The 27,650-nt window shown below is 39.3% G+C and overlaps 5 non-coding genes across 5 annotated transcripts; all 5 read left to right on the top strand.

Annotated features, from left to right (window-relative positions):
- The first annotated feature begins 10,027 nt into the window (after positions 1-10,027).
- Positions 10,028-10,100, top strand: TRNAR-UCG (transfer RNA arginine (anticodon UCG)). The gene has a single exon. It is a non-coding gene; the product is annotated as a tRNA-Arg (tRNA).
- Positions 10,101-13,677: 3,577 nt separating this feature from the next.
- Positions 13,678-13,750, top strand: TRNAR-UCG (transfer RNA arginine (anticodon UCG)). Its single transcript has one exon. It is a non-coding gene; the product is annotated as a tRNA-Arg (tRNA).
- A 7,231-nt stretch (positions 13,751-20,981) lies between these two features.
- Positions 20,982-21,054, top strand: TRNAR-UCG (transfer RNA arginine (anticodon UCG)). Its single transcript has one exon. It is a non-coding gene; the product is annotated as a tRNA-Arg (tRNA).
- A 3,560-nt stretch (positions 21,055-24,614) lies between these two features.
- Positions 24,615-24,687, top strand: TRNAR-UCG (transfer RNA arginine (anticodon UCG)). Its single transcript has one exon. It is a non-coding gene; the product is annotated as a tRNA-Arg (tRNA).
- A 1,753-nt stretch (positions 24,688-26,440) lies between these two features.
- Positions 26,441-26,513, top strand: TRNAR-UCG (transfer RNA arginine (anticodon UCG)). The gene has a single exon. It is a non-coding gene; the product is annotated as a tRNA-Arg (tRNA).
- Positions 26,514-27,650: the final 1,137 nt, after the last annotated feature.

Raw genomic sequence — 27,650 nt, 5'->3', positions numbered from 1 at the left:
TGACTGCTTCTGTCCACTTGCCAAAAGTTCCAAGGCCCTATGATAGCACAAAAATCGTAAGATTGAAGTGGTGGGTGCCGGAGGTTTAAAATGGTCAGTTTAATTAAAGACAGAAAAGTGAAACGAATGACTGCAGAAATACTGTATGTGGCCATGAACTGAGATGAAAGGATGATTTTGGAACTCTGTCTTGCAGATTTCCCTCAATGCCGCAATGGATAGGGCACTACTCTCATAGACCAGGGTGTGTAAGTTTAAGTCTATCTGAGGTGCACACCCTGAACTAATACATTTTTGCTGAAACCTAATCATATTGTTTACTCTTCCTCGTAGCAGCTTGCCAGGGTGATAGTATATTGCAACAGAACCATTCCACTTCTTCACTGAAAAGAGTCATGCTGGTTACCCAAATGTGCACCATGTCATTTTATACAGCTTTCTTTATTGAAATTAAACTTGGACTCACTTGAAATATTCTCTTTCAAAATGAATGTTTTGAGCTGCTGTGAATTTTATTTCTAAAGGTGGTGACAGGCTTTCAGGTACGTGCTTAGGTCAAGGCCCTGTTCGTGTCACTTGTATAAGCTAATTCAGGGAGCAAATTAGCAAGTCAAGAAATGGGAAGTCTGAACTAATGTCAAAGCAGTTTCATTCTCTTTTTAAATAATCCAAAAATACCATTGCAGCATAAAACAGAGTATTCAATAAAAGAAGAAAGGAGGATTAACGGCAAAAAAGGACATCATAAGATATGAAACTTTGGAAATTATCTAGATATTGTTTGAAAAAACTCCTTTGATGGAAAGAAGATGAAGAACGGTATGGGATTCAGTCCTGCGCACCTGTAATTGATATGTTCCACATCCAATCATACCACCTAACCCTAAACAGCCAAACATATTGCAGTCAGTGACCATGTGGCCTACTGGATAAGGCATCTCACTTCGGGTCAGAAGATTGAGGGTTCGAGTCCCTTCGTGGTTGAGTCTTTTTCTCACAGCACCCAACTTATCTTTACATACAAACTGGAGGCACACTCTTACAATACTCCTTTCACTCTCACTCATTAAGAAAGCCCAATGCAAACTGCACAATCAGTCACGTTATGCCTTCAGCATTGCTACTTTTCTGTCTTTCTGCCATACCAAAGTACCTCTTCATAAATGCCACAGATATGCAATACGTATGCAACAATATGACACGGCACAATCATTCTTAACAGCACTGTGGGTAGATGCAGTGCAGGGAGTGTGCGTGCAGAAATCAGAAACTATGCATGCGTAGAAACTCTATGATTTTCTCCAGGAATAATGCAAATTGTCCCTCAGAAAAAGGATAGTACTAGAGAAGAATCATAAAGGATTGACACAATTGATGCCTTTGCTGTTGCCCCAGTTGTGTAATCTGTCAAGGACTGGTCTCTTGCAGATTGAGGCACCTAGTTGCAATTGTGTGGTAAAAATCACCCTTACAACCATTTTTGCTATAAACTTGAGATCTTTCTGAGATACTATCTCACAGACTTCTTATGAATGAGGAACTCTGAAATTGTCACATTCCAATTTGTACGTCCTTAAAACTATGCTGGTTATTCAAATGGGCAGATTGTTTTTTAAATTCCTTTCTGTCTCGAGTTGTAGTTATATTGATACAGAGGCATAATTGTTGAATGATATATATTGGTTTGATTGAAATATGTTCGTAGAGGTGGTGATAGGCTTTCTGTGTCTTTCTGAGAGCAAGGACCGGTTAACGTCTTTTTCCAAGAGCAGTTTGTTGTGAAAGGTATCAGGCAAAGGAGTATGTATTGTGATGTGGTTCTCTGACTGTTTCTGTCCACTTGCCAAAAGTTCCAAGGCCCTATGATAGCACAAAAACGGTAAGATTGAAGTGGTGGGTGCCGGAGGTTTAAAATGGTCAGTTTAATTAAAGACAGAAAAGTGAAACGAATGACTGCAGAAATACTGTATGTGGCCAAGAACTGAGATGAAAGGATGATTTTGGAACTCTGTCTTGCAGATTACCCTCAATGCCGCAATGGATAGGGCACTACTCTCACAGACCAGGGTGTGTAAGTTTAAGTCTATCTGAGGTGCACACCCTGAACTAATACATTTTTGCTGAAACCTAATCATATTGTTTACTCTTCCTCGTAGCAGCTTGACAGGGTGATAGTATATTGCAACAGAACCTTTCCACTTCTTCACTGAAAAGAGTCATGCTGGTTACCCAAATGTGCAGCGTGTCATTTTATACAGCTTTCTTTATTGAAATTAAACTTGGACTCACTTGAAATATTCTCTTTCAAAATGAATGTCTTGAGCTGCTGTGAATTTTATTTCTAAAGATGGTGACAGGCTTTCAGGTACGTGCTTAGGTCAAGGCCCTGTTCATGTCACTTGTATAAGCTAATTCAGGGAGCAAATTAGCAAGTCAAGAAATGGGAAGTCTGAACTAATGTCAAAGCAGTTTCATTCTCTTTTCAAATAATCCAAAAATACCATTGCAGCATAAAACAGAGTATTCAATAAAAGAAGAAAGGAGGATTAACGGCAAAAAAGGACATCATAAGATATGAAACTTTGGAAATTATCTAGATATTGTTTGAAAAAACTCCTTTGATGGAAAGAAGATGAAGAACGGTATGGGATTCAGTCCTGCGCACCTGTAATTGATATGTTCCACATCCAATCATACCACCTAACCCTAAACAGCCAAACATATTGCAGTCAGTGACCATGTGGCCTACTGGATAAGGCATCTCACTTCGGATCAGAAGATTGAGGGTTCGAGTCCCTTCGTGGTTGAGTCTTTTTCTCACAGCACCCAACTTATCTTTACATACAAACTGGAGGCACACTCTTACAATACTCCTTTCACTCTCACTCATTAAGAAAGCCCAATGCAAACTGCACAATCAGTCACGTTATGCCTTCAGCATTGCTACTTTTCTGTCTTTCTGCCATACCAAAGTACCTCTTCATAAATGCCACGGATATGCAATACGTATGCAACAATATGACACGGCACAATCATTCTTAACAGCACTGTGGGTAGATGCAGTGCAGGGAGTGTGCGTGCAGAAATCAGAAACTATGCATGCGTAGAAACTCTATGATTTTCTCCAGGAATAATGCAAATTGTCCCTCAGAAAAAGGATAGTACTAGAGAAGAATCATAAAGGATTGACACAATTGATGCCTTTGCTGTTGCCCCAGTTGTGTAATCTGTCAAGGACTGGTCTCTTGCAGATTGAGGCACCTAGTTGCAATTGTGTGGTAAAAATCACCCTTACAACCATTTTTGCTATAAACTTGAGATCTTTCTGAGATACTATCTCACAGACTTCTTATGAATGAGGAACTCTGAAATTGTCACATTCCAATTCGTACGTCCTTAAAACTATGCTGGTTATTCAAATGGGCAGATTGTTTTTTAAATTCCTTTCTGTCTCGAGTTGTAGTTATATTGATACAGAGGCATAATTGTTCAATGATATATATTGGTTTGATTGAAATATGTTCGTAGAGGTGGTGATAGGCTTTCTGTGTCTTTCTGAGAGCAAGGACCGGTTAACGTCTTTTTCCAAGAGCAGTTTGTTGTGAAAGGTATCAGGCAAAGGAGTATGTATTGTGATGTGGTTCTCTGACTGCTTCTGTCCACTTGCCAAAAGTTCCAAGGCCCTATGATAGCAGAAAAACGGTAAGATTGAAGTGGTGGGTGCCGGAGGTTTAAAATGGTCAGTTTAATTAAAGACAGAAAAGTGAAACGAATGACTGCAGAAATACTGTATGTGGCCATGAACTGAGATGAAAGGATGATTTTGGAACTCTGTCTTGCAGATTACCCTCAATGCCGCAATGGATAGGGCACTACTCTCACAGACCAGGGTGTGTAAGTTTAAGTCTATCTGAGGTGCACACCCTGAACTAATACATTTTTGCTGAAACCTAATCATATTGTTTACTCTTCCTCGTAGCAGCTTGACAGGGTGATAGTATATTGCAACAGAACCATTCCACTTCTTCACTGAAAAGAGTCATGCTGGTTACCCAAAGGTGCAGCATGTCATTTTATACAGCTTTCTTTATTGAAATTCAACTTGGACTCACTTGAAATATTCTCTTTCAAACTGAATGTTTTGAGCTGCTGTGAATTTTATTTCTAGAGGTGGTGACAGGCTTTCAGGTACGTGCTTAGGTCAAGGCCCTGTTCATGTCACTTGTATAAGCTAATTCAGGGAGCAAATTAGCAAGTCAAGAAATGGGAAGTCTGAACTACTGTCAAAGCAGTTTCATTCTCTTTTCAAATAATCCAAAAATACCATTGAAGCATAAAACAGAGTATTCTATCAAAGAAGAAAGGAGGATTAACGGCAAAAAAGCACATCATAAGATATGAAACTTTGGAAATTATCTAGATATTGTTTGAAAAAACTCCTTTGATGGAAAGAAGATGAAGAACGGTATGGGATCCTGTCCTGCGCACCTGTAATTGATATGTTCCACATCCAATCATACACCTAACCCTAAACACCCAAACATGTTGCAGTCAGTCACCATGTGGCCTAATGGATAAGTCGTCTGACTTCGGATCAGAAGGTTGAGGGTTCGAGTCCTTTCGTGGTTGAGTCTTTTTCTCACAGCACCCAACTTATCTTTACATACAAACTGGAAAAACACTCTTACAATACTCCTTTCACTCTCACTCATTAAGAAAGCCCAATGCAAACTGCACAATCAGTCACGTTATGCCTTCAGCAATGCTACTTTTCTGTCTTTCTGCCATACCAAAGTACCTCTTCATAAATGCCACGGATATGCAATACGTATACAACAATATGACATGGCACAATCATTCTTAACAGAACTGTGGGTAGATTCAGTGCAGGGAGTGTGTGCGTGCAGAAAGCAGAAACTATGCATGCGTAGAAGCTCTATGATTTTCTCCAGGAATAATGCAAATTGTCCCTCAGAAAAAGGATAGTACTAGAGAAGAATCATAAAGGATTGACACAATTGCTGCCTTTGCTGTTTCCCCAGTTGTGTAATCTGTCAAGGAGTGGTCTCTTGCAGATTGAGGCACCTAGTTGCAATTGTGTGGTAAAAATCACCCTTACAACCATTTTTGTTATAAACTTGAGATCTTTCTGAGATACTATCTCACAGACTTCTTATGAATGAGGAACTCTGAAATTGTCACATTCCAATTTGTACATCCTTAAAACTATGCTGGTTATTCAAATGGGCAGATTGTTTTTTAAATTCCTTTCTGTCTCGAGTTGTAGTTATATTGATACAGAGGCATAATTGTTCAATGATAGATATTGGTTTGATTGAAATATGTTCGTAGAGGTGGTGATAGGCTTTCTGTGTCTGTCTGAGAGCAAGGACCGGTTAACGTCTTTTTCCAAGAGCAGTTGTTGTGAAAGGTATCAGGCAAAGGGGTATGCATTGTGGTGTGGTTCTCTGACTGCTTCTGTCCACTTGCCAAAAGTTCCAAGGCCCTATGATAGCACAAAAACGGTGAGATTGAAGTGGTGGGTGCCGGAGGTTTAAAATGGTCAGTTTAATTAAAGACAGAAAAGTGAAACGAATGACTGCAGAAATACTGTATGTGGCCATGAACTGAGATGAAAGGATGATTTTGGAACTCTGTCTTGCAGATTACCCTCAATGCCGCAATGGATAGGGCACTACTCTCACAGACCAGGGTGTGTAAGTTTAAGTCTATCTGAGGTGCACACCCTGAACTAATACATTTTTGCTGAAACCTAATCATATTGTTTACTCTTCCTCGTAGCAGCTTACCAGGGTGATAGTATATTGCAACAGAACCATTCCACTTCTTCACTGAAAAGAGTCATGCTGGTTACCCAAATGTGCAGCGTGTCATTTTATGCAGCTTTCTTTATTGAAATTAAACTTGGACTCACTTGAAATTTTCTCTTTCAAAATGAATGTTTTGAGCTGCTGTGAATTTTATTTCTAGAGGTGGTGACAGGCTTTCAGGTACGTGCTTAGGTCAAGGCCCTGTTCATGTCACTTGTATAAGCTAATTCAGGGAGCAAATTAGCAAGTCAAGAAATGGGAAGTCTGAACTACTGTCAAAGCAGTTTCATTCTCTTTTCAAATAATCCAAAAATACCATTGCAGCATAAAACAGAGTATTCTATCAAAGAAGAAAGGAGGATTAACGGCAAAAAAGCACATCATAAGATATGAAACTTTGGAAATTATCTAGATATTGTTTGAAAAAACTCCTTTGATGGAATGAAGATGAAGAACTGTATGGGATCCTGTCCTGCGCACCTGTAATTGATATGTTCCACATCCAATCATACATCTAACCCTAAACACCCAAACATATTGCAGTCAGTCACCATGTGGCCTAATGGATAAGGTGTCTGACTTTGGATCAGAAGATTGAGGGTTCGAGTCCCTTCGTGGTTGAGTCTTTTTCTCACAGCACCCAACTTATCTTTACATACAAACTGGAAACACACTCTTACAATACTCCTTTCACTCTCACTCATTAAGAAAGCCCAATGCAAACTGCACAATCAGTCACGTTATGCCTTCAGCATTGCTACTTTTCTGTCTTTCTGCCATACCAAAGTACCTCTTCATAAATGCCACGGATATGCAATACGTATACAACAATATGACATGGCACAATCATTCTTAACAGAACTGTGGGTAGATTCAGTGCAGGGAGTGTGTGCGTGCAGAAAGCAGAAACTATGCATGCGTAGTAACTCTATGATTTTCTCCAGCAATAATGCAAATTGTCCCTCAGAAAAAGGATAGTACTAGAGAAGAATCATAAAGGATTGACACAATTGATGCCTTTGCTGTTGCCCCAGTTGTGTAATCTGTCAAGGACTGGTCTCTTGCAGATTGAGGCACCTAGTTGCAATTGTGTGGTAAAAATCACCCTTACAACCATTTTTGCTATAAACTTGAGATCTTTCTGAGATACTATCTCACAGACTTCTTATGAATGAGGAACTCTGAAATTGTCACATTCCAATTTGTACGTCCTTAAAACTATGCTGGTTATTCAAATGGGCAGATTGTTTTTTAAATTCCTTTCTGTCTCGAGTTGTAGTTATATTGATACAGAGGCATAATTGTTGAATGATATATATTGGTTTGATTGAAATATGTTCGTAGAGGTGGTGATAGGCTTTCTGTGTCTTTCTGAGAGCAAGGACCGGTTAACGTCTTTTTCCAAGAGCAGTTTGTTGTGAAAGGTATCAGGCAAAGGAGTATGTATTGTGATGTGGTTCTCTGACTGTTTCTGTCCACTTGCCAAAAGTTCCAAGGCCCTATGATAGCACAAAAACGGTAAGATTGAAGTGGTGGGTGCCGGAGGTTTAAAATGGTCAGTTTAATTAAAGACAGAAAAGTGAAACGAATGACTGCAGAAATACTGTATGTGGCCAAGAACTGAGATGAAAGGATGATTTTGGAACTCTGTCTTGCAGATTACCCTCAATGCCGCAATGGATAGGGCACTACTCTCACAGACCAGGGTGTGTAAGTTTAAGTCTATCTGAGGTGCACACCCTGAACTAATACATTTTTGCTGAAACCTAATCATATTGTTTACTCTTCCTCGTAGCAGCTTGACAGGGTGATAGTATATTGCAACAGAACCATTCCACTTCTTCACTGAAAAGAGTCATGCTGGTTACCCAAATGTGCAGCGTGTCATTTTATACAGCTTTCTTTATTGAAATTAAACTTGGACTCACTTGAAATATTCTCTTTCAAAATGAATGTTTTGAGCTGCTGTGAATTTTATTTCTAAAGATGGTGACAGGCTTTCAGGTACGTGCTTAGGTTATGGCCCTGTTCATGTCACTTGTATAAGCTAATTCAGGGAGCAAATTAGCAAGTCAAGAAATGGGAAGTCTGAACTAATGTCAAAGCAGTTTCATTCTCTTTTCAAATAATCCAAAAATACCATTGCAGCATAAAACAGAGTATTCAATAAAAGAAGAAAGGATGATTAACGAAAAAAAAGCACATCATAAGATATGAAACTTTGGAAATTATCTAGATATTATTTGAAAAAACTCCTTTGATGGAAAGAAGATGAAGAACGGTATGGGATCCTGTCCTGCGCACCTGTAATTGATATGTTCCACATCCAATCATACATCTAACCCTAAACACCCAAACATATTGCAGTCAGTCACCATGTGGCCTAATGGATAAGGTGTCTGACTTTGGATCAGAAGATTGAGGGTTCGAGTCCCTTCGTGGTTGAGTCTTTTTCTCACAGCACCCAACTTATCTTTACATACAAACTGGAAACACACTCTTACAATACTCCTTTCACTCTCACTCATTAAGAAAGCCCAATGCAAACTGCACAATCAGTCACGTTATGCCTTCAGCATTGCTACTTTTCTGTCTTTCTGCCATACCAAAGTACCTCTTTATAAATGCCACGGATATGCAATACGTATGCAACAATATGACATGGCACAATCATTCTTAACAGAACTGTGGGTAGATGCAGTGCAGGGAGTGTGTGCGTGCAGAAAGCAGAAACTATGCATGCGTAGAAGCTCTATGATTTTCTCCCGGAATAATGCTAATTGTCCCTCAGAAAAAATATAGTACTGGAGAAGAATCATAAAGGATTGACACAATTGCTGCCTTTGCTGTTGCCCCAATTGTGTAATCTGTCAAGGACTGGTCTCTTGCAGATTGAGGCACCTAGTTGCAATTGTGTGGTATAAATCACCCTTACAACCATTTTTGCTATAAACTTGAGATCTTTCTGAGATACTATCCCACAGACTTCTTATGAATGAGGAACTCTGAAATTGTCACATTCCAATTTGTACGTCCTTAAAACTATGCTGGTTATTCAAATGGACAGATTGTTTTTTAAATTCCTTTCTGTCTCGAGTTGTAGTTATATTGATACAGAGGCATAATTGTTGAATGATATATATTGGTTTGATTGAAATATGTTCGTAGAGGTGGTCATAGGCTTTCTGTGTCTGTCTGAGAGCAAGGACCGGTTAAAGTCTTTTTCCAAGATCAGTTTGTTGTGAAAGGTATCAGGCAAAGGAGTATGTATTGTGATGTGGTTCTCTGACTGCTTCTGTGCACTTGCCAAAAGTTCCAAGGCCCTATGATAGCACAAAAACGGTAAGATTGAAGTGGTGGGTGCCGGAGGTTTAAAATGGTCAGTTTAATTAAAGACAGAAAAGTGAAACGAATGACTGCAGAAATACTGTATGTGGCCATGAACTGAGATGAAAGGATGATTTTGGAACTCTGTCTTGCAGATTACCCTCAATGCCGCAATGGATAGGGCACTACTCTCACAGACCAGGGTGTGTAAGTTTAAGTCTATCTGAGGTGCACACCCTGAACTAATACATTTTTGCTGAAACCTAATCATATTGTTTACTCTTCCTCGTAGCAGCTTGCCAGGGTGATAGTATATTGCAACAGAACCATTCCACTTCTTCACTGAAAAGAGTCATGCTGGTTACCCAAATGTGCAGCGTGTCATTTTATACAGCTTTCTTTATTGAAATGAAACTTGGACTCACTTGAAATATTCTCTTTCAAAATGAATGTTTTGAGCTGCTGTGAATTTTATTTCTAGAGGTGGTGACAGGCTTTCAGGTACGTGCTTAGGTCAAGGCCCTGTTCATGTCACTTGTATAAGCTAATTCAGGGAGCAAATTAGCAAGTCAATAAATGGGAAGTCTGAACTACTGTCAAAGCAGTTTCATTCTCTTTTCAAATAATCCAAAAATACCATTGCAGCATAAAACAGAGTATTCAATAAAAGAAGAAGGAGGACTAACGGCAAAAAAGCACATCATAAGATATGAAACTTTGGAAATTATCTAGATATTGTTTGAAAAAACTCCTTTGATGGAAAGAAGATGAAGAACGGTATGGGATCCTGTCCTGCGCACCTGTAATTGATATGTTCCACATCCATTCATACCACCTAACCCTAAACACCCAAACATATTGCAGTCAGTGACCATGTGGCCTAATGGATAAGGCGTCTGACTTCGGATCAGAAGATTGAGGGTTCGAGTCCCTTCATGGTTGAGTCTTTTTGTCACAGCACCCAACTTATCTTTACATACAAACTGGAAATACACTCTTACAATACTCATTTCACTCTCACTCATTAAGAAAGCCCAATGCAAACTGCACAATCAGTCATGTTATGCCTTCAGCATTGCTACTTTTCTGTCTTTCTGCCATACCAAAGTACCTCTTCATAAATGCCACGGATATGCAATACGCATACAACAATATGTCATGGCACAATCATTCCGAACAGAACTGTGGGTAGACTCAGTGCAGGGAGTGTGTGCGTGCAGAAAGCAGAAACTATGCATGGGTAGAAGCTCTATGATTTTCTCCAGGAATAATGCAAATTGTCCCTCAGAAAAAGTATAGTCCTAGAGAGGAATCATAAACGATTGACACAATTGCTGCCTTTGCTGTTGCCCCAGTTGTGTAATCTGTCAAGGACTGGCCTCTTGCAGATTGAGGCACCTAGTTGCAATTGTGTGGTAAAAATCACCCTTACTACCATTTTTGCTATAAACTTGAGATCTTTCTGAGATACTATCTCACAGACTTCTTATGAATGAGGAACTCTGAAATTGTCACATTCCAATTTGTACGTCCTTAAAACTATGCTGGTTATTCAAATGGGCAGATTGTTTTTTAAATTCCTTTCTGTCTCGAGTTGTAGTTATATTGATACAGAGGCATAATTGTTGAATGATATATATTGGTTTGATTGAAATATGTTCGTAGAGGTGGTGATAGGCTTTCTGTGTCTGTCTGAGAGCAAGAACCGGTTAACGTCTTTTTCCAAGAGCAGTTTGTTGTGAAAGGTATCAGGCAAAGGAGTATGTATTGTGATGTGGTTCTCTGACTGCTTCTGTCCACTTGCCAAAAGTTCCAAGGCCCTATGATAGCACAAAAACTGTAAGATTGAAGTGGTGGGTGCCGGAGGTTTAAAATGGTCAGTTTAATTAAAGACAGAAAAGTGAAACGAATGACTGCAGAAATACTGTATGTGGCCATGAACTGAGATGAAAGGATGATTTTGGAACTCTGTCTTGCAGATTACCCTCAATGCCGCAATGGATAGGGCACTACTCTCACAGACCAGGTCGTGTAAGTTTAAGTCTATCTGAGGTGCACACCCTGAACTAATACATTTTTGTTGAAACCTAATCATATTGTTTACTCTTCCTCGTAGCAGCTTGCCAGGGTGATAGTATATTGCAACAGAACCATTCCACTTCTTCACTGAAAAGAGTCATGCTGGTTACCCAAATGTGCAGCGTGTCATTTTATACAGCTTTCTTTATTGAAATTAAACTTGGACTCACTTGAAATATTCTCTTTCAAAATGAATGTTTTGAGCTGCTGTGAATTTTATTTCTAGAGGTGGTGACAGGCTTTCAGGTATGTGCTTAGGTCAAGGCCCTGTTCATGTCACTTGTATAAGCTAATTCAGGGAGCAAATTAGCAAGTCAAGAAATGGGAAGTCTGAACTACTGTCAAAGCAGTTTCATTCTCTTTTCAAATAATCCAAAAATACCATTGCAGCATGAAACAGAGTATTCAATAAAAGAAGAAAGGAGGATTAACGGCAAAAAAGCACAGCATACGATATGAAACTTTGGAAATTATCTAGATATTGTTTGAAAAAACTCCTTTGATGGAAAGAAGATGAAGAACGGTATGGGATCCTGTCCTGCGCACCTGTAATTGATATGTTCCACATCCATTCATACCACCTAACCCTAAACACCCAAACAAATTGAAGTCAGTGACCATGTGGCCTAATGGATAATGCTTCTGACTTCGGATCAGAGGATTGAGGATTCGAGTCCCTTCATGGTTGAGTCTTTTTCTCACAGCACCCAACTTATCTTTACATACAAACTGGAAACACACTCTTAAAATACTCCTTTCACTCTCACTCATTAAGAAAGCCCACTGCAAACTGCACAATCAGTCACGTTATGCCTTCAGCATTGCTACTTTTCTGTCTTTCTGCCATACCAAAGTACCTCTTCATAAATGCCACGGATATGCAATACGTATACAACAATATGTCATGGCACAATCATTCCGAACAGAACTGTGGGTAGACTCAGTGCAGGGAGTGTGTGCGTGCAGAAAGCAGAAACTATGCATGGGTAGAAGCTCTATGATTTTCTCAAGGAATAATGCAAATTGTCCCTCAGAAAAAGTATAGTACTAGAGAAGAATCATAAACGATTGACACAATTGCTGCCTTTGCTGTTGCCCCAGTTGTGTAATCTGTCAAGGACTGGTCTCTTGCAGATTGAGGCACCTAGTTGCAATTGTGTGGTAAAAATCACCCTTGCAACCATTTTTGCTATAAACTTGAGATCTTTCTGAGATACTATCTCACAGACTTCTTATGAATGAGGAACTCTGAAATTGTCACATTCCAATTTGCACATCCTTAAAACTATGCTGGTTATTCAAATGGGCAGATTGTTTTTTAAATTCCTTTCTGTCTCGAGTTGTAGTTATATTGATACAGAGGCATAATTGTTGAATGATATATATTGGTTTGATTGAAATATGTTCGTAGAGGTGGTGATAGGCTTTCTGTGTCTGTCTGAGAGCAAGAACCGGTTAACGTCTTTTTCCAAGAGCAGTTTGTTGTGAAAGGTATCAGGCAAAGGAGTATGTATTGTGATGTGGTTCTCTGACTGCTTCTGTCCACTTGCCAAAAGTTCCAAGGCCCTATGATAGCACAAAAATGGTAAGATTGAAGTGGTGGGTGCCGGAGGTTTAAAATGGTCAGTTTAATTAAAGACAGAAAAGTGAAACGAATGACTGCAGAAATACTGTATGTGGCCATGAACTGAGATGAAAGGATGATTTTGGAACTCTGTCTTGCAGATTACCCTCAATGCCGCAATCGATAGGGCACTACTCTCACAGACCAGGGTGTGTAAGTTTAAGTCTATCTGAGGTGCACACCCTGAACTAATACATTTTTGCTGAAACCTAATCATATTGTTTACTCTTCCTCGTAGCAGCTTGCCAGGGTGATAGTATATTGCAACAGAACCAATCCACTTCTTCACTGAAAAGAGTCATGCTGGTTACCCAAATGTGCAGCGTGTCATTTTATACAGCTTTCTTTATTGAAATTAAACTTGGACTCACTTCAAATATTCTCTTTCAAAATGAATGTTTTGAGCTGCTGTGAATTTTATTTCTAGAGGTGGTGACAGGCTTTCAGGTACGTGATTAGGTCAAGGCCCTGTTCATGTCACTTGTATAAGCTAATTCAGGGAGCAAATTAGCAAGTCAAAAAATGGGAAGTCTGAACTACTGTCAAAGCAGTTTCATTCTCTTTTCAAATAATCCAAAAATACCATTGCAGCATAAAACAGCGTATTCAATAAAAGAAGAAAGGAGGATTAATGGCAAAAAAGCACAGCATAAGATATGAAACTTTGGAAATTATCTAGATATTGTTTGAAAAAACTCCTTTGATGGAAAGAAGATGAAGAACGGTATGGGATCCTGTCCTGCGCACCTGTAATTGATATGTTCCACATCCATTCATACCACCTAACCCTAAACACCCAAACATATTGCAGTCAGTGACCATGTGGCCTAATGGATAAGGCGCCTGACTTCGGATCAGAAGAATGAGGGTTCGAGTCCCTTCATGGTTGAGTCTTTTTCACACAGCACCCAACTTATCTTTACATACAAACTGGAAACACACTCTTACAATACTCCTTTCAGTCTCACTCATTAAGAAAGCCCAATGCAAACTGCACAATCAGTCACGTTATGCATTCAGCATTGCTACTTTTCTGTCTTTCTGCCATACCAAAGTACCTCTTCATAAATGCCACGGATATGCAATACGTATACAACAATATGACATGGCGCAATCACTCTGAGCAGAACTGTGGGTATATTCATTGCAGGGAGTGTGTGCGTGCAGAAAGCAAAAACTATGCATGGGTAGAAGCTCTATGATTTTCTCCAGGAATAATGCAAATTGTCCCTCAGAAAAAGTATAGTACTAGAGAAGAATCATAAAGGATTGACACAATTGCTGCCTTTGCTGTTGCCCCAGTTGTGTAATCTGTCAAGGACTGGTCTCTTGCAGATTGAGGCACATAGTTGCGATTGTGTGGTATAAATCACCCTTACAACCATTTTTGCTATAAACTTGAGATCTTTCTGAGATACTATCTCACAGACTTCTAATGAATGAGGAACTCTGAAATTGTCACATTCCAATTTGTACGTCCTTAAAACTCTGCTGGTTATTCAAATGGGCAGATTGTTTTTTAAATTCCTTTCTGTCTCGAGTTGTAGTTATATTGATACAGAGGCATAATTGTTGAATGAAATATATTGGTTTGATTGAAATATGTTCGTAGAGGTGGTGATAGGCTTTCTGTGTCTGTCTGAGAGCAAGGACCGGTTAACGTCTTTTTCCAAGAGCAATTTGTTGTGAAAGGAATCAGGCAAAGGAGTATGTATTGTGATGTGGTTCTCTGACTGCTTCTGTCCACTTGCCAAAAGTTCCAAGGCCCTATGATAGCACAAAAACGGTAAGATTGAAGTGGTGGGTGCCGGAGGTTTAAAATGGTCAGTTTAATTAAAGACAGAAAAGTGAAACGAATGACTGCAGAAATACTGTATGTGGCCATGAACTGAGATGAAAGGATGATTTTGGAACTCTGTCTTGCAGATTACCCTCAATGCCGCAATGGATAGGGCACTACTCTCACAGACCAGGGTGTGTAAGTTTAAGTCTATCTGAGGTGCACACCCTGAACTAATACATTTTTGCTGAAACCTAATCATATTGTTTACTCTTCCTCGTAGCAGCTTGCCAGGGTGATAGTATATTGCAACAGAACCATTCCACTTCTTCACTGAAAAGAGTCATGCTGGTTACCCAAATGTGCAGCGTGTCATTTTATACAACTTTCTTTATTGAAATTAAACTTGGACTCACTTGAAATATTCTCTTTCAAAATGAATGTTTTGAGCTGCTGTGAATTTTATTTCTAGAGGTGGTGACAGGCTTTCAGGTACGTGCTTAGGTCAAGGCCCTGTTCATGTCACTTGTATAAGCTAATTCAGGGAGCAAATTAGCAAATCAATAAATGGGAAGTCTGAACTACTGTCAAAGCAGTTTCATTCTCTTTTCAAATAATCCAAAAATACCATTGCAGCATAAAACAGAGTATTCAATAAAAGAAGAAGGAGGATTAACGGCAAAAAAGCACATCATAAGATATGAAACTTTGGAAATTATCTAGATATTGTTTGAAAAAACTCCTTTGATGGAAAGAAGATGAAGAACGGTATGGGATCCTCTCCTGCGCACCTGTAATTGATATGTTCCACATCCATTCATACCACCTAACCCTAAACACCCAAACATATTGCAGTCAGTGACCTTGTGGCCTAATGGATAAGGCGGCTGACTTCGGATCAGAAGGTTGAGGGTTCGAGTCCCTTCGTGGTTGAGTCTTTTTGTCACAGCACCCAACTTATCTTTACATATAAACTGGAAATACACTCTTACAATACTCATTTCACTCTCACTCATTAAGAAAGCCCAATGCAAACTGCACAATCAGTCATGTTATGCCTTCAGCATTGCTACTTTTCTGTCTTTCTGCCATACCAAAGTACCTCTTCATAAATGCCATGGATATGCAATACGTATGCAACAATATGTCATGGCACGATCATTCCGAACAGAACTGTGGGTAGACTCAGTGCAGGGAGTGTGTGCGTGCAGAAAGCAGAAACTATGCATGCGTAGAAGCTCTATGATTTTCTCCAGGAATAATGCAAATTGTCCCTCAGAAAAAGTATAGTACTAGAGAAGAATCATAAACGATTGACACAATTGCTGCCTTTGCTGTTGCCCCAATTGTGTAATCTGTCTAGGACTGGTCTCTTGCAGATTGAGGCACCTAGTTGCAATTGTGTGGTATAAATCACCCTTACAACCATTTTTGCTATAAACTTGAGATCTTTCTGAGATACTATCTCACAGACTTCTTATGAATGAGGAACTCTGAAATTGTCACATTCCAATTTGTACGTCATTAAAACTATGCTGGTTATTCAAATGGTCAGATTGTTTTTTAAATTCCTTTCTGTCTCGAGTTGTAGTTATATTGATACAGAGGCATAATTGTTGAATGATATATATTGGGTTGATTGAAATATGTTCGTAGAGGTGGTGATAGGCTTTCTGTGTCTGTCTGAGAGCAAGGACCGGTTAACGTCTTTTTCCAAGAGCAGTTTGTTGTGAAACGTATAAGGCAAAGGAGTATGTATTGTCATGTGGTTCTCTGACTGCTTCTGTCCACTTGCCAAAAGTTCCAAGGCCCTATGATAGCACAAAAACGGTAAGATTGAAGTGGTGGGTGCCGGAGGTTTAAAATGGTCAGTTTAATTTAAGACAGAAAAGTGAAACGAATGACTGCAGAAATACTGTATGTGGCCATGAACTGAGATGAAATGATGATTTTGGAACTCTGTCTTGCAGATTACCCTCAATGCCGCAATGGATAGGGCACTACTCTCCCAGACCAGGGTGTGTACGTTTAAGTCTATCTGAGGTGCACACCCTGAACTAGTACATTTTTGCTGAAACCTAATCATATTGTTTACTCTTCCTCGTAGCAGCTTGCCAGGGTGATAGTATATTGCAACAGAACCATTCCACTTCTTCACTGAAAAGAGTCATGCTGGTTACCCAAATGTGCAGCGTGTCATTTTATGCAGCTTTCTTTATTGAAATTAAACTTGGACTCACTTGAAATATTCTCTTTCAAAATGAATGTTTTGAGCTGCTGTGAATTTTATTTCTAGAGGTGGTGACAGGCTTTCAGGTACGTGATTAGGTCAAGGCCCTGTTCATGTCACTTGTATAAGCTAATTCAGGGAGCAAATTAGCAAGTCAAGAAATGGGAAGTCTGAACTACTGTCAAAGCAGTTTCATTCTCTTTTCAAATAATCCAAAAAAACCATTGCAGCATAAAACAGAGTATTCAATAAAAGAAGAAAGGAGGATTAACGGCAAAAAAGCACATCATAAGATATGAAACTTTGGAAATTATCTAGATATTGTTTGAAAAAACTCCTTTGATGGAAAGAAGATGAAGAACGGTATGGGATCCTGTCCTGCGCACCTGTAATTGATATGTTCCACATCCAATAATACCACCTAACCCTAAACACACAAACATATTGCAGTCAGTGACCATGTGCCCTAATGGATAAGGCGTCTGACTTTATATCAGAAGATTGAGGGCTCGAGCCCCTTTGTGGTTGAGTCTATTTCTCACAGCACCCAACTTATCTTTACATACAAACTGGAGGCACACTTTTACAATACTTCCTTCACTTTCACTCTCACTCATTAAGAAAGCCCAATACAAACTGCACAATCAGTCACGTTATGCCTTCAGCATTGCTACTTTTCTGTCTTTCTGCCATACCAAAGTACCTCTTCATAAATGCCACGGATATGCAATACGTATGCAACAATATGACACGGCACAATCATTCTTAACAGAACTGTGGTTAGATGCAGTGCAGGGAGTGTGTGCGTGAAGAAAGCAGAAACTAGGCATGTGTAAAAACTCTATGATTTTCGTCAGGAATAATGCAAATTGTCCCTCAGAAAAAATATAGTACTGGATAAGAATCATAAAGGATTGACACAATTGCTGCCTTTGCTGTTGCCCCAATTGTGTAATCTGTCAAGGACTTGTCTCTTGCAGATTGAGGCACCTAGTTGCAATTGTGTGGTATAAATCACCCTTACAACCATTTTTGCTATAAACTTGAGATCTTTCTGAGATACTATCTCACAGACTTCTTATGAATGAGGAACTCTGAAATTGTCACATTCCAATTTGTACGTCATTAAAACTATGCTGGTTATTCAAATGGTCAGATTGTTTTTTAAATTCCTTTCTGTCTCGAGTTGTAGTTATATTGATACAGAGGCATAATTGTTGAATGATATATATTGGGTTGATTGAAATATGTTCATAGAGGTGGTGATAGGCTTTCTGTGTCTGTCTGAGAGCAAGGACCGGTTAACGTCTTTTTCCAAGAGCAGTTTGTTGTGAAACGTATAAGGCAAAGGAGTATGTATTGTCATGTGGTTCTCTGACTGCTTCTGTCCACTTGCCAAAAGTTCCAAGGCCCTATGATAGCACAAAAACGGTAAGATTGAAGTGGTGGGTGCCGGAGGTTTAAAATGGTCAGTTTAATTAAAGACAGAAAAGTGAAACGAATGACTGCAGAAATACTGTAGGTGGCCAAGAACTGAGATGAAAGGATGATTTTGGAACTCTGTCTTGCAGATTACCCTCAATGCCGCAATGGATAGGGCACTACTCTCACAGACCAGGGTGTGTAAGGTTAAGTCTATCTGAGGTGCACACCCTGAACTAATACATTTTTGCTGAAACCTAATCATATTGTTTACTCTTCCTCGTAGCAGCTTGACAGGGTGATAGTATATTGCAACAGAACCATTCCACTTCTTCACTGAAAAGAGTCATGCTGGTTACCCAAATGTGCAGCGTGTCATTTTATACAGCTTTCTTTATTGAAATTAAACTTGGACTCACTTGAAATATTCTCCTTCAAAATGAATGTTTTGAGCTGCTGTGAATTTTATTTCTAAAGATGGTGACAGGCTTTCAGGTACGTGCTTAGGTCAAGGCCCTGTTCATGTCACTTGTATAAGCTAATTCAGGGAGCAAATTAGCAAGTCAAGAAATGGGAAGTCTGAACTAATGTCAAAGCAGTTTCATTCTCTTTTCAAATAATCCAAAAATACCATTGCAGCATAAAACAGAGTATTCAATAAAAGAAGAAAGGAGGATTAACGGCAAAAAAGCACATCATAAGATATGAAACTTTGGAAATTATCTAGATATTGTTTGAAAAAACTCCTTTGATGGAAAGAAGATGAAGTACGGTATGGGATCCTGTCCTGCGCACCTGTAATTGATATTTTCCACATCCATTCATACCACCTAACCCTAAACACCCAAACATATTGCAGTCAGTGGCCATGTGGCATAATGGATAAGGCGTCTGACTTTGGATCAGAAGATTGAGGGTTCGAGTCCCTTCATAGTTGAGACTTTTTCTCAGAGCACCCAACCTATTTTTACATACAACTCGAGGCACACTCTTACAATACTCCTTTCACTCTCACTCATTAAGAAAGCCCAATGCAAACTGCACAATCAGTCACGTTATGCCTTCAGCATTGCTACTTTTCTGTCTTTCTGCCATACCAAAGTACCTCTTCATAAATGCCATGGATATGCAATACGTATGCAATAACATGACATGGCCCAAATCATTCTGAATAGAACTGTGGGTAGATTCAGTGCATGGAGTGTGTGCGTGCAGAAAGCAGAAACTATGCATGGGTAGAAGCTCTATGATTTTCTCCAGGAACAATGCAAATTGTCCCTCAGAAAAAGTATAGTACTAGAGAAGAATCATAAAGGATTGACACAATTGCTGCCTTTGCTGTTGCCCCAGTTGTGTAATCTGTCAAGGACTGGTCTCTTACAGATTGAGGCACCTAGTTGCAATTGTGTGGTAAAAATCACCCTTACAACCATTTTTGCTATAAACTTGAGATCTTTCTGAGATACTATCTCACAGACTTCTTATGAATGAGGAACTCTGAAATTGTCACATTCCAATTTGTACGTCCTTAAAACTCTGCGGGTTATTCAAATGGGCAGATTGTTTTTTAAATTCCTTTCTGTCTCGAGTTGTAGTTATATTGATACAGAGGCATAATTGTTGAATGATATATATTGGTTTGATTGAAATATGTTTGTAGAGGTGGTGATAGGCTTTCTGTGTCTGTCTGAGAGAAAGGGCCGGTTAACGTCTTTTTCCAAGAGCAATTTGTTGTGAAAAGTATCAGGCAAAGGAGTATGTATTGTGATGTGGTTCTCTGACTGTTTCTGTCCACTTGCCAAAAGTTCCAAGGCCCTATGATAGCACAAAAACGGTAAGATTGAAGTGGTGGGTGCCGGAGGTTTAAAATGGTCAGTTTAATTAAAGACAGAAAAGTGAAACGAATGACTGCAGAAATACTCTATGTGGCCATGAACTGAGATGAAAGGATGATTTTGGAACTCTGTCTTGCAGATTACCCTCAATGCCGCAATGGATAGGGCACTACTCTCACAGACCAGGGTGTGTAAGTTTAAGTCTATCTGAGGTGCATACCCTGAACTAATACATTTTTGCTGAAACCTAATCATATTGTTTACTCTTCCTCGTAGCAGCTTGCCAGGGTGATAGTATATTGCAACAGAACCATTCCACTTCTTCACTGAAAAGTGTCATGTTGGTTACCCAAATGTGCAGCGTGTCATTTTATACAGCTTTCTTTATTGAAATTAAACTTGGACTCACTTGAAATATTCTCTTTCAAAATGAATGTTTTGAGCTGCTGTGAATTTTATTTCTAGAGGTGGTGACAGCCTTTCAGGTACGTGCTTAGGTCAAGGCCCTGTTCATGTCACTTGTATAAGCTAATTCAGGGAGCAAATTAGCAAGTCAAGAAATGGGAAGTCTGAACTACTATTAAAGCAGTTTCATTCTCTTTTCAAATAATCCAAAAATACCATTGCAGCATAAAACAGAGTATTCAATAAAAGAAGAAGGAGGATTAACGGCAAAAAAGCACATCATAAGATATGAAACTTTGGAAATTATCTAGATATTGTTTGAAAAAACTCCTTTGATGGAAAGAAGATGAAGAACGGTATGGGATACTGTCCTGCGCAACTGTAATTGATATGTTCCACATCCATTCATACCACCTAACCCTAAACACCCAAACATATTGCAGTCAGTGACCATGTGGCCTAATGGATAAGGCGTCTGACTTCGGCTCAGAAGATTGAGGGTTCGAGTCCCTTCATGGTTGAGTCTTTTTGTCACAGCACCCAACTTATCTTTACATACAAACTGGAAATACACTCTTACAATACTCATTTCACTCTCACTCATTAAGAAAGCCCAATGCAAACTGCACAATCAGTCATGTTATGCCTTCAGCATTGCTACTTTTCTGTCTTTCTGCCATACCAAAGTACCTCTTCATAAATGCCACGGATATGCAATACGTATACAACAATATGTCATGGCACAATCATTCCGAACAGAACTGTGGGTAGACTCAGTGCAGGGAGTGTGTGCGTGCAGAAAGCAGAAACTATGCATGGGTAGAAGCTCTATGATTTTCTCCAGGAATAATGCAAATTGTCCCTCAGAAAAAGTATAGTACTAGAGAAGAATCATAAAGGATTGACACAATTGCTGCCTTTGCTGTTGCCCCAGTTGTGTAATCTGTCAAGGACTGGTCTCTTGCAGATTGAGGCACCTAGTTGCAATTGTGTGGTAAAAATCACCCTTACAACCATTTTTGCTATAAACTTGAGATCTTTCTGAGATACTATCTCACAGACTTCTTATGAATGAGGAACTCTGAAATTGTCACATTCCAATTTGTACGTCCTTAAAACTATGCTGGTTATTCAAATGGGCAGATTGTTTTTTAAATTCCTTTCTGTCTCGAGTTGTAGTTATATTGATACAGAGGCATAATTGTTGAATGATATATATTGGTTTGATTGAAATATGTTCGTAGAGGTGGTGATAGGCTTTCTGTGTCTGTCTGAGAGCAAGAACCGGTTAACGTCTTTTTCCAAGAGCAGTTTGTTGTGAAAGGTATCAGGCAAAGGAGTATGTATTGTGATGTGGTTCTCTGACTGCTTCTGTCCACTTGCCAAAAGTTCCAAGGCCCTATGATAGCACAAAAACGGTAAGATTGAAGTGGTGGGTGGTGGAGGTTTAAAATGGTCAGTTTAATTAAAGACAGAAAAGTGAAACGAATGACTGCAGAAATACTGTATGTGGCCATGAACTGAGATCAAAGGATGATTTTGGAACTCTGTCTTGCAGATTACCCTCAATGCCGCAATGGATAGGGCACTACTCTCACAGACCAGGGTGTGTAAGTTTAAGTCTATCTGAGGTGCACACCCTGAACTAATACATTTTTGTTGAAACCTAATCATATTGTTTACTCTTCCTCGTAGCAGCTTGCCAGGGTGATAGTATATTGCAACAGAACCATTCCACTTCTTCACTGAAAAGAGTCATGCTGGTTACCCAAATGTGCAGCAACAGCTTTCTTTATTGAAATTAAACTTGGACTCACTTGAAATATTCTCTTTCAAAATGAATGTTTTGAGCTGCTGTTTATTTTATTTCTAGAGGTGGTGACAGGCTTTCAGGTACGTGCTTAGGTCAAGGCACTGTTCATGTCACTTGTATAAGCTAATTCAGGGAGCAAATTAGCAAGTCAGGAAATGGGAAGTCTGAACTACTGTCAAAGCAGTTTCATTCTCTTTTCAAATAATCCAAAAATACCATTGCAGCATAAAACAGAGTATTCAATAAAAGAAGAAAGGAGGATTAACGGCAAAAAAGCACATCATAAGGAAATTATCTAGATATTGTTTGAAAAAACTCCTTTGATGGAAAGAAGATGAAAAACGGTATGGGATCCTGTCCTGCGCACCTGTAATTGATATGTTCCACATCCATTCATACCACCTAACCCTAAACACCCAAACATACTGCAGTTAGTGACCATGTGGCCTAATGGATAAGGCATCTGACTTCGGATCAGAAGATTGAGGGCTCGAGCCCCTTCGTGGTTGAGTCTATCTCTCACAGCACCCAACTTATCTTTACATACAAACTGGAGGCACACTCTTACAATACTCCTTTCACTTTCACTCTCACTCATTAAGAAAGCCCAATACAAACTGCACAATCAGTCACGTTATGCCTTCAGCATTGCTACTTTTCTGTCTTTCTGCCATACCAAAGTACCTCTTCATAAATGCCACGGATATGCAGTACGTATACCACAATATGACATGGCACAATCATTCTGAACAGAACTGTGGGTAGATTCAGTGCAGGGAGTGTGTGCGTGCAGAAAGCAGAAACTATGCATGGGTAGAAGCTCTATGATTTTCTCCAGGAATAATGCAAATTGTCCCTCAGAAAAAATATAGCACTAGAGAAGAATCATAAAGGATTGACACAATTGCTGCCTTGGCTGTTGCCCCAGTTGTGTAATCTGTCAAGGACTGGTCTCTTGCAGATTGAGGCACCTAGTTGCAATTGTGTGGTATAAATCACCCTTACAACCATTTTTGCTATAAACTTGAGATCTTTCTGAGATACTATCTAACAGACTTCTTATGAATGAGGAACTCTGAAATTTTCACATTCCAATTTGTACGTCCTTAAAACTATGCTGGTTAGTCAAATGGGCAGATTGTTTTTTAAATTCCTTTCTGTCTCGAGTTGCAGTTATATTGATACAGAGGCATAATTGTTTGAATGATATATATTGGTTTGGTTGAAGTATGTTAGTAGCGGTGGTGATAGGCTTTCTGTGTCTGTCTGAGAGCAAGGACCGGTTAACGTCTTTTTCCAAGAGCAGTTTGTTGTGAAAGGTATCAGGCAAAGGAGTATGTATTGTGATGTGGTTCTCTGACTGCTTCTGTCCACTTGCCAAAAGTTCCAAGGCCCTATGATAGCACAAAAACGGTAAGATTGAAGTGGTGGGTGCCGGAGGTTTAAAATGGTCAGTTTAATTAAAGACAGAAAAGTGAAACGAATGACTGCAGAAATACTGTATGTGGCCATGAACTGAGATGAAAGGATGATTTTGGAACTCTGTCTTGCAGATTACCCCCAATGCCGCAATGGATAGGGCACTACTCTCACTGACCAGGGTGTGTAAGTTTAAGTCTATCTGAGGTGCACACCCTGAACTAATACATTTTTGCTGAAACCTAATCATATTGTTTACTCTTCCTCGTAGCAGCTTGCCAGGGTGATAGTACATTGCAACAGAACCATTCCACTTCTTCACTGAAAAGAGTCATGCTGGTTACCCAAATGTGCAGCGTGTCATTTTATACAGCTTTCTTTATTGAAATTAAACTTGGACTCACTTGAAATATTCTCTTTCAAAATGATTGTTTTGAGCTGCTGTGAATTTTATTTCTAGAGGTGGTGACAGGCTTTCAGGTACGTACTTAGGTCAAGGCCCTGTTCATGTCACTTGTATAAGCTAATTCAGGGAGCAAATTAGCAAGTCAAGAAATGGGAAGTCTGAACTACTGTCAAAGCAGTTTCATTCTCATTTCAAATAATCCAAAAATACCATTGCAGCATAAAACAGAGTATTCAATAAAAGAAGAAAGGAGGATTAACAGCAAAAAAGCATATCATGAGATATGAAACTTTGGAAATGATCAAGATATTGTTTGAAAAAACTCCTTTGATGGAAAGAAGATGAAGAACGGTATGGGATCCTGTCCTGCGCACCTGTAATTGATATGTTCCACATCCATTCATACCACCTAACCCTAAACACCCAAACATATTGTAGTCAGTGACCATGTGGCCTAATGGATAAGGCGTCTGACTTCGGATCAGAAGATTGAGGGTTCGAGTCCCTTCATAGTTGAGTCTTTTTCTCACAGCACCCAACCTATCTTTGCATACAAACTCGAGGCACACTCTTACAATACTCCTTTCACTCTAACTCATTTAGAAATCCCAATACAAACTCCACAATCAGTCACGTTATGCCTTCAGCATTGCTACTTTTCTGTCTTTCTGCCATACCAAAGTACCTCTTCATAAATGCCACGGATATGCAATATGTATACAACAATATGACATTGCACAATCATTCTGAACAGAACTGTGGGTAGATTCAGTGCAGGGAGTGTGTGTGCGTGCAGAAAGCAGAAACTATGCATGCGTAGAAGCTCTATGATTTTCTCCAGGAATAATGCAAATTGTCCCTCAGAAAAAGTATAGTACTGGAGAAGAATCATAAAGGATTGACACAATTGCTGCCTTTGTTGTTGCCCCAATTGTGTAATCTGTCAAGGACTGGTCTCTTGCAGACTGAGGCACCTAGTTGCAATTGTGTGGTATAAATTACCCTTACAACCATTTTTGCTATAAACTTGAGATCTTTCTGAGATACTACCTCACAGACTTCTTATGAATGAGGAACTCTGAAATTGTCACATTCCAGTTTGTACTTCCTTAAAACTCTGCTGGTTATTCAAATGGGCAGATTGTTTTTTAAATTCCTTTCTGTCTCGAGTTGTAGTTATATTGATACAGAGGCATAATTGTTGAATGATATATATTGGTTTGATTGAAATATGTTCGTAGAGGTGGTGATAGGCTTTCTGTGTCTGTCTGAGAGCAAGGACCGGTTAACGTCTTTTTCCAAGAGCAGTTTGTTGTGAAAGGTATCAGGGAAAGGAGTATGTATTGTGATGTGGTTCTCTGACTGCTTCTGTCCACTTGCCAAAAGTTTCAAGGCCCTATGATAGCAGAAAAACGGTAAGATTGAAGTGGTGGTTGGCAGAGGTTTAAAATGGTCAGTTTAGTTAAAGACAGAAAAGTGAAATGGATGACTGCAGAAATACTGTATGTGGCCATGAACTGAGATGAAAGGATGATTTTGGAGCTCTGTCTTGCAGATTACTCTCAATGCCGCAATGAATAGGGCACTACTCTCACAGACCAGGGTGTGTAAGTTTAAGTCTATCTGAGGTGCACACCCTGAACTAATACATTTTTGCTGAAACCTAATCATATTGTTTACTCTTCCTCGTAGCAGCTTGCCATGGTGAAAGTATATTGCAAAAGAACCATTCCACTTCTTCACTGAAAAGAGTCATGCTGGTTACCCAAATGTGCAGCGTGTCATTTTATACAGCTTTCTTTATTGAAATTAAACTTGGACTCACTTGAAATATTCTCTTTCAAAATGATTGTTTTAGCTGCTGTGAATTTTATTTCTAGAGGTGGTGACAGGCTTTCAGGTACATGCTTAGGTCAAGGCCCTGTTCATGTCACTTGTATAAGCTAATTTCTGGAGCAAATTAGCAAGTCAAGAAATGGGAAGTCTGAACTACTGTCAAAGCAGTTTCATTCTCTTTTCAAATAATCAAAAAATACCATTGAAGCATAAAACAGAGTATTCAATAAAAGAAGAAAGGAGGATTAACGGCAAAAAAGCACATCATAAGATATGAAACTTTGGAAATTATCAAGATATTGTTTGAAAAAACTCCTTTGATGGAAAGAAGATGAAGAACAGTATGGGATCCTGTCCTGCGCACCTGTAATTGATATGTTCCACATCGATTCATACCACCTAACCCTAAACACCCAAACATACTGCATTCAGTGACCATGTGGCCTAATGGATAAGGCGTCTGACTTCGGATCAGAAGATTGAGGGTTCGAGTCCCTTTATGGTTGAACCTTTTTCTCACAGCACCCAAATTATCTTTACATACAAACTGGAGGCACACTCTTACAATACTCCTTTCACTCTCACTCATTAAGAAAGCCCAATGCAAACTGCACAATCAGTCACATTATGCCTTCAGCATTGCTACTTTTCTGTCTTTCTGCCATACCAAAGTACCTCTTCATAAATGCCACGGATATGCAATACGTATGCAACAATATGACATGGCACAATCATTCTGAACAGAACTGTGGGTAGATTCAGTGCAGGGAGTGTGTGTGCGTGCAGAAAGCAGAAACTATGGATGCTCTATGATTTTCTCCAGGAATAATGCAAATTGTCCCTCAGAAAAAGTATAGTACTAGAGAAGAATCATAAAGTATTGACACAATTGCTGCCTTTGCTTTTGCCCCAGTTGTGTAATCTGTCAAGGACTGGTCTCTTGCAGATTGAGGCACCGAGTTGCAATTGTGTGGTAAAAATCACCCTTACAACCATTTTTGCTATAAACTTGAGATCTTTCTGAGATACTATCTCACAGACTTCTTATGAATGAGGAACTCTGAAATTGTCACATTCCAATTTGTACATCCTTAAAACCATGCTGGTTATTCAAATGGGCAGATTGTTTTGTAAATTCCTTTCTGTCTCGAGTTGTAGATATATTGATACAGAGGCATAATTGTTTGAATGATATATATTGGTTTGGTTGAAGTATGTTAGTAGAGGTGGTGATAGGCTTTCTGTGTCAGTCTGAGAGCAAGGACCGGTTAACGTCTTTTTCCAAGAGCAGTTTGTTGTGAAAGGTATCAGGCAAAGAAGTATGTATTGTCATGTGGTTCTCTGACTGCTTCTGTCCACTTGCCAAACGTTCCAAGGTCCTTTTATAACATAAAAACGGTAACATTGAAGTGGTGGGTGGTGGAGGTTTAAAATGGTCAGTTTAATTAAAGACAGAAAAGTGAAACAAATGACTGCAGAAATACTCTATGTGGCCATGAACTGAGATGAAAGGATGATTTTGGAACTCTGTCTTGCAGATTACACTCAATGCCGCAATGGATAGGACACTACTCTCACAGACCAGGGTGTGTAAGTTTAAGTCTATCTGAGGTGCACACCCTGAACTAATACATTTTTGCTGA

This window comes from Pleurodeles waltl, unplaced genomic scaffold (assembly GCF_031143425.1).
Source record: "Pleurodeles waltl isolate 20211129_DDA unplaced genomic scaffold, aPleWal1.hap1.20221129 scaffold_400, whole genome shotgun sequence".
NCBI classification, from domain to species: domain Eukaryota; kingdom Metazoa; phylum Chordata; class Amphibia; order Caudata; family Salamandridae; genus Pleurodeles; species Pleurodeles waltl.
This window is presented reverse-complemented; position numbering and strand designations above follow the sequence as displayed.